This window comes from Dama dama, chromosome 27 (assembly GCF_033118175.1).
Source record: "Dama dama isolate Ldn47 chromosome 27, ASM3311817v1, whole genome shotgun sequence".
Taxonomy (NCBI): Eukaryota; Metazoa; Chordata; class Mammalia; order Artiodactyla; family Cervidae; genus Dama; species Dama dama.
In genome coordinates this window covers 35,809,117-35,821,738 of record NC_083707.1, presented here as the reverse complement: position 1 = coordinate 35,821,738, position 12,622 = coordinate 35,809,117, and the positions used below count along the sequence as shown (strand labels likewise).

Here is a 12,622-nt window from a genome sequence, read left to right as displayed (position 1 = left end):
TCCACTCTGAGGCGCTAGAGGCGGTCTAGCCCCGCATCCCCGGCTCCACTCGGCCCGGCCCGACGCCCCGATCCGCCTCGGCCAGGAGCTGGTCCCCCACGGGACAGCCTCACTCTCCCATTTTGTCCCGACGCTGCTGGGGCTGCTGCCGCGGTGTCCGGTGGGGCAGGGCGAGGTCGGTGCCCTGTGGAGGTTCGGAAAGGACGGGCTGGCGAGCGGGCGGCGAGGATAGACGAGAGTCGGGTCCCGGCGGCTGCGGCTGGGGGAAGCTTCTGAGAGGCGCTGCGGCCGCGGCTGGGGAAAGGGCGAGTCGCGCGGCGAATGCCCGGGTGGAGGGGGGTGGGGCGAGGGGGGCCGTGAGGGACTAATATGTCCGCCTTCCTGTTCAAACAAACGGAGACCGCCGGCGCGCACTGCGCATGCGGGGCGCGGACGTTCGGAAGGGGAACCGGGCCGGCGCCGCGCGCGCGCGCACGCTGGGCGCCTCCGCCCGGGCCCGGCTGGGCTGGGCGGGGCGGAAGGCGGGGCGCACCCGGGGCTTCGCGGGCGGGCGGGGAGGCTGGCAGCCGGGACGGGTGGACTGGGTGCGGCGGGTGGCACCGCCCTGGGCCCGGCAGGCTCTGAGCATCCACGCAGGGCTCGGGAAGCGGCGTGGGATCCGCACGGGGAGGAGCTCTCGCCGCCTTCGGTCGGGTCCTGGCCGTTGCCCCAGCTCTGCTTCCTCTGGGCTGCAGCGGTCGGGAGAGTTGTGTCAAGAAAGGATGCTTGTTATTGTTATTTGGGAGATACGGTTTTTTTCTGTTTTTAAAGGCACGGTGCCTCGTCGCTGATAGGAACCAATATTTTAGCACCAGCGGAGGCTGGTCTTCTGTAGTGCCTTAGCGTCAGCCCTCCGTGAACCCCACGTCGTTTTAACTCGTCTTTGCTTCCATGGGAAAATTACGAAGCAATGTAGTACATAACCCTCTAAACTCAGGGTGTGTGTCAGGGGAGCTTTAAACTATGGACTCCGGAAGATACAGTCAGTAGAAGTCAAGCTTAGTTTAGTTTAAAAAAAAAAAGGAAAATAATCTCATAGGGGAAAAAATCAATATTTTGTAAACTATTCATACTAGTTCCCTTTACACCTTTAAGCCTCCCACTCTAGTTATCGTCTTGATGTGTGATCCTGCCGTTTCGATTTAAAAACATTCAGTGAAACTTAAAATTGTGATTTTACTAGACTGAAGTAGAACCTGAAAATAATGGGCCTTTCCTCCTAATTCAGTTGCTTCATTGACTGTTGTGGGAGAGACTGAGACGCCTTACCTAACCTACTGATAAGGTACTTTCAGCAGGAAATCTGCCTTAATTCATTTCCAATCAATCTTCAGTTTGACTCATAGGTCAAATAAAGGATTGCTAAAAGTCGAAAATGTGGATGTTTTATCCTCCACTGGAAAAGGCTACAGACGAACCAATTGTCTTTCTGTATGAAAAGCACCGTACAGCATCTGAACAGCACACCAACTTTCTGCTGTGAGTCAGAGCTTAGGAAAATATACTATTGTTTGAAACATGGCCTTCTGTTTGTATTGTGTTAGATGCACAGTATCAGTGCATCTAAAATCCACAGTATCAGTGAAGATAAAAGTCAGTCCTCACAAAAAGACAGACAATTAGACAAATTTCAGGTATTTCATGAAATGCTTTTGCAGTGACTTTTCTTGGCTCCAGTATTTTAAGCCAGTCATGTGAATTAAATTTATTTTTAAGCATAGAGCTTAAAATAAATCTGGCAGCTGCCCTAAAATAAATTTCCTAAACCCTGCTTGTTCTTTTTTACTACCATTTTTAGGTAGTCTTAGGAATTTTGTTGTTTCTCAGAACTGGGAGCATTATGCTGCTTTCCACTTGGGCACATGAAAAAATGCTGGTAGCTAAGACAATACTTGAGTGGTCCTGATAAAATGTAAGTGGGACTGAAAGTCCATCTGGCTAAACTACTAGAAATATAGGTGGGGCCTATATATTTTATTGATCGACAGAGCTATCTGATTATTGTAACCCTACACTAGTTGTCTTTTACCATAAGATAGAATGACTCTGTATCAATGTTTTTGTTTTTCAATAGAGAAGTCCTCACCTGTAATAGAATAGACTTATATGACATTAAATTCCCTTTCTAACTTTAAAATTCTATGGTCATTAGTTTCTTCAAAGCATTGTGGACATTTGAGATCACCCTTAAAGTATATATTAAAATCCTAAATGCAATTACAAACTATTGATAGCATGTACAAATAGATTAAGAATATAATACTGATTACACATACTGAGTGCTTACCATCTGTTAGGCAATATGTTTGTGTGTGCGTCTTAAGTTGCTTCAGTCATGTCTAACTCTTTGCAACCCTATGGACTGTAGCCCACCAGGCTCCTCTTCCATGGGATTCTCCACGCAAGATTACTGGAGTGGGTTGCTGTGCTCTTCTCCATGATATCTTCCCAACCCAGGGCTCAAACCCGGATTTCCTACATTACAGGCTGATTCTTTACCAGCTGAGCCATCAGGGAGGTCCTAGAATTATCTCCCAGCTGTATTGTTTACATCACACAGATAAATGATTCCATATAAAAAGGCAATTATAAAACTTGCAAAGTGGTGGCTTCCCAGGTGGCACTAGCGGTCAAGAACCCACCTGTCAATGCAGGGGACATAAGAGAAACCAGGTTCAATCCCTGGATTGGGAGGATCCTCTGGAGAAGGAAATGGCAACCCACTCCAGTATTCTTGCCTGAAGAATCCCGCAGACAGAGGAGCCTGGCAGGCTACAGTCCACGGGGTTGCAAAGAGTCGGACAAGACTGAAGTGACTTAGCACCCACCCAATATGGTTTCAGTCCCTAGGGGAAAATGTGAAATGAAAAGAGCAAGGTGTGAATAAAAAGGATCTTGACAACGTTCAGTTAACAGGGACTTGACTAGAGGTTTCCGAGCACTGGGTCCAGGAATCAGGGGCCATCCTTGGTGGTATGTTCGTAAAGTAAGTAGTTCTACTTTAAGATTGTCTTTCAATCTGAAATTCTCTTGATTACTTAAAAAAAAAAACTAAATGTACTTTCCTTTAAGAAGAAAGAGTAGCTGGAAATGGTACAGTTTTTTTTCATGTTTTCACTTGGAAATTGAAAAATTTCAAAGTTGGAAGCTTAAGCAAATGTATCAAGTTGGTTATATTTTAATTTTTCTGGTTTTTGGAATTCAAACATCTGGAAATGTTTAATTTAGATGAGACTCTTGCTCGGACCTAATGAAGAGACTGCGGTGCTAAAAGAATTTGAGTGAGGCATAGCTGGGAGAGATCATGGAAAAAGTAGAAAGATTTGGGTGTAGACTTGTGTATAGTGAAAGACAATTAAGTCCAAGATTCCTTTGCTTTTGGTTATTTGGTAGGAAATAGATTCCTTTTAATGTTTACAGAATTTCTTTCACAAACAGTGATGTAGTAATTAACCTCCAAGGAGGGTCACCATTGAACCCTGTCTCCCAGTATTCACCCCCTCCTGGAGGCCCCTCCCACACTGAATCTGGGCTGGGGCCTTGTGACCTGCTTTAACCAGCAAAGTGCAGCAAAAATGGCAGTGTGCCAATATCAAGCCTAAACTATGTGAGTTTGCCTGGCAACTAACGGTTTGGTGCTCTGGGAAGTCCAACTAAACTGAGATCACCATGGTGTGAAGAAACCCGAGCTAACTAACCACAAGAAGACATCAGATGGAAGATGACTGAGGAATCCGTAGAGAACAGAGACTCCAGACTTCTGACCCACGTCAAGCCATGCCAGCAGTCCCTAGCCATTTGTAACGCCCCTGATGATGCCACAGGGAACAGAGACAAGCTAATCCCCCCACACACTGCCCACACATCAGAATCGTGAACACATAAGAAAATGCTTGCTACTTTGAGCCACTAAGTTTTGGGATAGTTCTCAGCATGAGATGACCCAGCAGTTGGATTTCAAGCAAAAAAAAAAAAAATTCATAGTTAAATGTGCATGTAGACATATATGGAGAGTACCTTTTATACTTTTTCTTATCTTAACCATGACACAAGGAAGTGGTCCACAATAAAGTGTTATAAAGGAATGACAGGGTTTTCCCGGTGGGGAATCTGCCTGCAGTGCAGAAGATGCAGGAGATATGGCTTCAATCCCTGGGTCAGGAAGATCCCTTGAGGAGAAAATGGCAACCCACCCCAGTGTACTTGCTGGGAAAATCCCGTGGACGGAGAAGCCCAGTGGGCTACAGTCCACGGGGTTGCAAAGGGTCGGACACGACTGAGCGAGTGAGCACACACACACACATGCACACAAAGGAATGACAAATTAACTGATGTTTATTGTCTTTACTTCAATAAAACCTTTGTACAAAAGAAATGAAAAAGCTTTTTAATCACATTAAAGAATGCTTCCAGATTTTTTAAAAAATTATAAAGCTATCATATTCCCATATAAACACATTTTCACCTGTATTTTAATATTTTCTCAATTTAGTGCAATGTCTAGTCTGTCTTAAAAACATACCAAAAATTCAGGTACATACTGTAAATTACTTATCAATTGTAATTCAGTGCCATAAATTGCATGTAATTTCAAAATTGCATACCACAAATGTGTTAAGAATGTTATGTGGCTAAGTTCCTGCAGAAACTATAGCTACATTTCCAAGAAAGTATGATACTTATTATGTTTCATGTAACTTTCCAAAAGGGCATTATTTTTTTTCTTTTTTTAGTCTAGAAGAGCTTCAATTGATTCTGAACAACTTTAGTAAACTCTAAGTTGTGAAAATTTACATTCAGTTCTGTTTTAGGAAGTTGGTTTTATATGATTAATATTTTCCCACAAAAGTAGTTTATATGTACACATTTTTCTAGATCTGTGACGTGAATCAGGAAGAATATGTTACTTTACTCAGGAGTGCTCTTGAGATTAGGCAAGGTTTTCTTTTCTTTCTACAGAACATTCAAGCTTGGGAGTCAATGTAGTTTGACATGTTTATATCTACTAGGTGTACAGCAGTAGATGTACATGTTTATATCCTTTACGTGAACGGTAGTAGTAACATGGTTACATCCTAGGCAGCCTAAGTGCTGCCTAGGAAAGTTGAGGATTCGGCATCTATCAAGATTTCTGCAAGGAAAAGTGTAGAGCCAGCCATGAGCACAGGGCGCCCTTAAGGGCTTCTCCTGACTCACCCTGGAATGCTTTTCTCTAACATCTGTTTTTTATTTCTTAGAAGTTGCTATTCCATTCAACTGCAAAAATACTTGCACTGACCCTGGAAACAGAATGGAGAAATAGAAGGAAACAGATTTCTGTAAAACAGCTACTTCCCTGCTCTATGTTATTGCCATCTTGGGGACCCTTCTGTTACCACACTCACAAGCTCCAGCATGTAAATGTCTGATGTTGCAAGTTCATTCCAAAGGTGGGTTCCACAATAGTTTGTGTTTGTGGAACCCCTGAGATGGTGTACACATGACCCTAGTGAGAGAGGAAAGGCCAAATCAAGGAGATGATAACAGATACGCATGGTTGGTCACAAACTCTTTCATTTTTTCCAAGAGCCTCCTGTCCACATTTCCCTGGTCCCACCCAGCAGCCCTCCATTGAGTCCCAGTTATGAGCTTCCTGGCCCACTGCTTTTTAGGCACTTATATTCTTCCTCTTAAGGGCCTGTAATTGGTGAATTGCCTTTTTTGGCAGTGACAGGCTCTTCACTCAACATCTACTTCCCTTTTTTTTTTTTTATAACAACTTTTATCACTCAACTCTGTCTCAACTTTAAGACTTCCATGCCAAGCCTGGCAGTCTGTGACGACCTAGAGGGGTGGGATGGGAGGAGGAAGGGAGGCTCAAGAGGGTGGGGATATATTTATATATTTATAATTATGACTGGTACATGTTGCTGTATGGCAGAAACAAACACAACGTTGTAAAGCAATTATCCTCCAATTAATTTTTTTTTAAAAGACTTCCATGCCAAACATGTAGAAACAGAAAAATGTCTGTTTCTGAGATTTCACCATTTTCCCCCTCCCTTTCATTCAAAGCCCAGTTGAAACATAACATCTCTAAAATCCCTGTAACTTGAACAGAGGCACTGATTCCTAATGTTTACCCATCAACATGTAAATATTACCCTATATACTCTACCAAAGAATGCTCAAATTACTGCACAATTACACTCATTACTTTACACACTAGTAAAGTAATGCTCAAAATTCTCCAAGCCAGGCTTCAGCAATACGTGAACTGTGAACTTCCAGATGTTCAAGCTGGTTTTAGAAAAGGCAGAGGAACCAGAGATCAAATTGCCAACATCCGCTGGATCATCGAAAAAGCAAGAGAGTTCCAGAAAAACATCTACTTCTGCTTTATTGACTATGCCAAAACCTTCGACTGTGTGGATCACAATAAACTGTGGAAAATTCTGACAGAGATGGGAATACCAGACCACCTGACCTGCCTCTTGAGAAACCTGTATGCAGGTCAGGAAGCAACAGTTAGAACTGGACATGGACCAACAGACTGGTTCCAAATAGGAAAAGGAGTACATCAAGGCTGTATATTGTCACCCTGCTTATTTAACTTATATGCAGAGTACATCATGAGAAACGCTGGGCTGGAGGAAGCACAAGCTGGAATCAAGATTGCTGGGAGAAATATCAATAACCTCAGATATGCAGATGACACCACCCTTATGGCAGAAAGTGAAGAGGAACTAAAAAGCCTCTTGATGAAAGTGAAAGGAGAGTGAAAAAGTGGGCTTAAAACTTAACATTCAGAAAACTAAGGTCATGGCATCTGGTCCCATCACTTCATGGGAAATAGATGGGGAGACAGTGGAAACAGTGTCAGACTTTATATTTTGGGGCTCCAAAATCACTGCAGATGGTGACTGCAGCCATGAAATTAAAAGACACTCCTTGGAAGGAAAGTTATGACCAACCTAGACAGCATATTAAAAAGCAGAGACATTACTTTGCCAACAAAGGTCCGTCTAGTCAAGGCTATGGTTTTTCCAGTGGTCAGGTATGGATGTGAGAGTTGGGCTATGAGGAAAGCTGAGTGCCAAAAAATTGATGCTTTTAAACTATGGTATTGGAGAAGACTCTCGAGAGTCCCTTGGACTGCAAGGAGATCCAACCAGTCCATCCTAAAGGAGATCAGTCCTAGGTATTCATTGGAAGGATTGATGTTGAAGCTGAAACTCCAATACTTTGGCCACCTCATGCGAAGAGCTGACTCACTGGAAAATACCCTGATGCTGGGAGGGATTGGGGGCAGGAGGAGAAGGGGAACGACAGAGGATGAGATGGCTGGATGGCATCACCCTCGATGGGCGTGAGTTTGAGTAAACTCCGGGAATTGGTGATGGACAGGGAGGCCTAGCGTGCTGCGATTCATGGGGTCGCAAAGAGTCGGACACGACTGAGCGACTGAACTGAACTGAACTGATTCTTTCTTGGGGCTTCCCCAGTAGCTCAGCAGTAAAGAATCTACCTGCAATGCAGGAGGCACAAGAGACTCCGGTTTGATCCCTGGGGCAGGAAGATCCCCTGTAGAAGGAAATGGCAACCCACTGTAATATTCTTGCCTGGAAAAGTCCACGGACTGAGAAGGAGCCTGGCAGGGCTACAGTCCATGGGGTAACAAAGATCTGTGCTGCCTGCATATTCTTTCCTAATAACCATGACCCTTTATAAACTTTGCTTTTTATTTGCAGGCAGTGTTAGTGCTCTGCTAGTTGAATTAATACATATGCTCTTGTTTATGTGTTCTTGCCCTTACTGCTTCATGCATTCCCTAGGGCATATGCTAGGCCTTTAAAAGCAATACTCATGGTTGTTTTTTTTTTTTTTTTCTTATAAAAATAGTACATGCTTATTTTTAAGATTTTGGGAAATATGGAAAAGTAAGAGAACAAAATTCACCCATATTCCCACCACTCAACTATAATCATTATTGATAATTTTGCAGTTTTTTTGTAATTATTTAGTTCCCTGCAGAGGTTTGTTTGTTTTATATGCTGTACGTACAGTTCTTATATACTGGTTATTTTTCAGTTTACATAATGATTTGTATAAGCATATTTACCTTAAATATGTTTTAGTACCTGCATAATATTCCAGTCCAGAAATTTATCATAGCTTATTTAACCATTACTATAAATAGTGCTACGACTGAGCGACTGAACTGAACTGAACTGAACTGATAAATAGTGCTACTATAAAGATTTTTTGTGCATAAGTTTTCATTAAGTTTTTTGGTGCATAAAGTTATTTTCTTTCCCTTCTTTTTTTGGATTTTTTTTCCCTTTAAAAAAATTTTTTTAAATTTTATATTATAAAATTTTTCCTTTATTGAAACTTATTTCCTTCAAAATGATTCTCAGAAGTGGGCCAAAGTATTTTAAACACTTTTGATGTATTTTGCCAAATTGTTTTTCAAATAGTGATGCAAGTTTATACTCCGGCTACTTATATTTATTTTATTTATTTATTTTTTTAAATATTTACCAAAAAAAGTAAACAAAATATTTACTGTTTATTTATTTGGCTGCACAGGTCTTAGTTGCAGCAACTCTGCTGCTGTATGCAAGACCTTTAGTCGTGGCGTGTGTGATCTAGTTCCTTGGGCCCCTGCATCTCTAACAGAGCCTCAGCCGCTCAACCACTAGGGAAGTCCCTGGCTACAGACATTTATGTCCCTTTTAATATCTCCTCGCTGGTGCTGAATGTGTCATTATTAACATCTTAGCTCATTGTTGTATTAATTTGCATATCTTTGATTACTACAAGGTTGAATATTTTGCCATTTGTTGTTAATTAGTTGTTTTTCTTTTTCTATGAATTAATTTATGATTTGTGCCTATTCATCAGTTGGGCCTTGGGATTTTTCCTACTGATTTATATGAGGGCCTTGGGATTTTTCTTACTGATTTATATGAGTATAAATATGAATGTATGTATGTATCTGTATATATGTAGGTATGCATATATATGTATGTCTTAAGGATACTAAGTTTTGTCTTAAAATTGAAAATTTTTACCAATTTTTTATTTCTTTAAACATTTTGAATGTATTTTTATCAATTAAAATACATACTTTCAAAAATTCTGTCAATGACTTTTTAAAAGGAATTTGTTTTACTAGTTTTATGCCTAGAAACTCCTCCCACCTTCCAAAAGTTTGATATATATATATATATATATATATATATATATATATTCTTTTTTGTCTCCTTTCCCCACCCTTGCTATGGCTTGCTTTCTACATAGTTTTAAAATTCCAACTGAAATTCATTTTTATATACTGAATAAATTGAGAATCTACTTGTATCTTTTCAAATTGCTGAACAGTTCTATCAACATTGTTTATTAAGTTAACTTTCCTTATTGATTATGTTACTCTCATTGTCATACATTAATTATAATATCTATATTTATTCTTGAACTATTGTAATTTCATTGCAGATATATTAATTCTACAAACATAATAATATAATGGTAGTTAATGTGATTATTTTAATAACCCCAAAAAGTTATTCCTTCTTTGTTACTTTTCTTTTAAAATATTTTCCCAAACTATTTTAACCAGTTATTCTTCCATATGATTTTAAGAATATTTCTTCATGTACCTCCTCACTCTGTATTACATCCCATTACATTACTATTTTAACTGAAAATATTTTATGACTTAATTTGGAAGGAATACTTTATAATATTCCATCTTCCAGTTCAAAAATCAGTAAACTCTATTTATTCAAAAATTGTAAAAATGTTTCTTGACAAAATTTTATAGATTTTATCATCTCGGCAACACATATTTCTCATTGGGATTATTTCTGGGATTCTAAAATGTTGGTTGCTGTCTTGAATAGGACCCATGTTCTGATTATTTCATGATTATTGGTATAAAGGAGCAGTGTTGAATTTGATATATGTAGTGGCCTTTTACCAAGCCATTTTGCTGAACTACTATTGGGTCTATAAAATCTTTCAATGTCCTCCAAAGAGGGGACATAACAAACTGTGACAAATCACTAATTCTGAGATATATCTCAGTTTTGGAGAGGTTAAAATGTGGAAAACAGCAAGCCATAGATTTGATAAAATATAGATTTCTAAATGATGATGATTGGGTTTCTTTCTCACCAGTAATCCTATCTTATATCTATTTCAGGTCTCCATGTCTTGGCCAGAGCAATAGAGGCAAATGACAGGCAGTCCCGTCCTTCACCAGTTTTCCAGAGAAATAATTCATCTATAAGCCTGATGTTAACTTTCGATTAAAATACGTACTCTTCATCATTTTAGGACAGTATCTTTCCACTCACTGGATATCAGTCAAATACCAATTTCATATCTTCTATGCTGTGCGTTTATTTACTTATCATTTTTCTTAAAGTGTGTCACGTTTTAAATGTAAACTTTAAAGTAAATTAAGTGGAAAACTTTACATCATTATAGAAGTTGGAAAAAGAAAATCAAAAAGAACAAGAAGAAGATGGAAAAACAGAATCACTTTCCATAAATGGCAGGTAACCATTTTTTAAAAAGCAGGAAACAGTGTTATATTCTGTTTACTTACTGTTGCTTGCTTAAGGCTCCAAGCCTAATGCCAACTCTGACTTATTAAAAGAAAAAAGGATATTAGCAAGTATTGAAGGAACATGAAAAATTGAAACTTTCTCCTGGAAGTAATCAGATTACAAAGAAAATTGCAATAATGTTCTCAGCATAGTTAAAACCTTGTCTGAATCACACCTAAAATCTCTCAACAACTGTCATATATAACACATAGAAGTGTTCATTATATTTATCGTATTGTACATTGTATCCCTAGTACTTACCTTATAACTGGAAATTTGTACATTTTGACTGACTTCATCCACTTCTTTCTCCCATCACCTGCCTTATCTTTGGTAACCACAATTTGATCTCTTTTTCTGTGTTGGTTGGTTGGTTTTTTAATATAATTGATCTACAAACATTATGTTAATCTCCATTACAGAACATAATGATTCAATATTTCTATTCATTCAATCACTGTGATAAATCTAGTTGCAATATGACACTATACAAAGATATTACATAGTTATTGACTGTATTCTCCACACTGTCCTTTTCAAACCCCTAACTCATTTAAAACTTTAAATAATTAAAAAAATAAAGAATACTTAAGTGAGGTTTAGCACATCTTTAAGAGTGTCTGTTGTCTTCACAACATGGCTAGACACAGTTTTTTGGGTTCATAAATCTTTGCCCTAAAAATTCTTCAGATTTACTCCACTATCATCTTTAGACTTAATGCTACTGAGGAAAAGAAAAAGACCAATCTGTGTTTTGTTACTTTATAGTCAACATTTTCTTGCAGGATTCTTTGCATATTTCTGAAATTCAAAAACTTCACTGGGATAATCCCAGGGGTGGATCTCTTATCATAATTTTTTTTTCTGGAAGAGGGAACTTTTTAAAAGACTAAGTTTCTTCACCTCACTGAAATTTTCTTATTAGTTTATTGCATATGCTTCATTTATCTCATCTTTTGGAATGTCTATTATCAGTACTTAGGGTCTCATCTTTGTCTTCCTATCTCTCTTTCTCTTCTTTTATTCTACATTCTGAGAAAGCTTCTGAAGTTTGTCTTCTGAGACATTGATTTTATTTGCTGCACTGAGATGTCTGCTACATATGACCTTCAGAATGGATTTTATTTGAGTTACTGCATTTAAAAAATTTATTTTCCTTAAAGACTTTCTTTTTCCTTTTGCCCTCAATATGTTTTCATTTCAATTTAGCCTGCTCTCTCTTTTTAATACCCTATTTGTATTTCATAGACATCGGTTTGAAAAAAAAGGTATAACTTAGATCTAGTAAAATGCACAAATCTTAAGGGTACAACTCAGTGGAATTTAAAACATGTACACACCTGTGTGAACACCACCAGATCAATTATTTAAAACACTTTCAACATTCCCAAAGTCCCTCATCCCTCTTTCCATAATTAGCTCACCATAAATAGCTCATTAATATAGATTAATCTATATTGTGATTCTTATCACCATAGATTTGTTCTACAAGTCTTAGAACTTCATAGAAATGAAATCATATACTATGTACTTTCTTGACTTTTTAAATAGATTAGGGGAACATTTTTTAATTGAAGTAAATACATATAACCTAAAATTTACCACTTTCATTATGTGTAAGTGTTCAGAAAAGTGGTATTAACTGTACTCACATTGCAGTAGAACCATCACCACCCATCTTCAGTTTGGGAAGATGGGATGTGATTTCTAGAACATCCCATCTTCCCAAACTGAAATCTTGTACCCACTAAACACCAACTTCCCATACCCATCCCGCACCCCAGCCCCTGGCAACCTTTCATCTCTATGACTTTGGTACTATTCATAGTATTCTATGAATGAGGTACTATTTCAGGTACCTCAAATAAGTGGAATCACACAATCTTTCTTTTTTGTGTCTGGCTTATTTCACTTAGCATAATATCTTCAAGTTCACCCACATAACGTGTAAGAATTTTCTTCCTTTTTAAGGATAAATAGTATTG

At 38.9% G+C, this 12,622-nt stretch overlaps 1 long non-coding RNA gene across 1 annotated transcript; it reads left to right on the top strand.

Annotated features, from left to right (window-relative positions):
* The first annotated feature begins 64 nt into the window (after window positions 1-64).
* LOC133047566 (uncharacterized) lies at window positions 65-11,205 on the top strand. Its single transcript, XR_009690773.1, has 3 exons — window positions 65-175; window positions 5,277-5,468; window positions 10,229-11,205. It is a non-coding gene; the product is annotated as an uncharacterized LOC133047566 (long non-coding RNA).
* The last annotated feature ends 1,417 nt before the right edge of the window (window positions 11,206-12,622 follow it).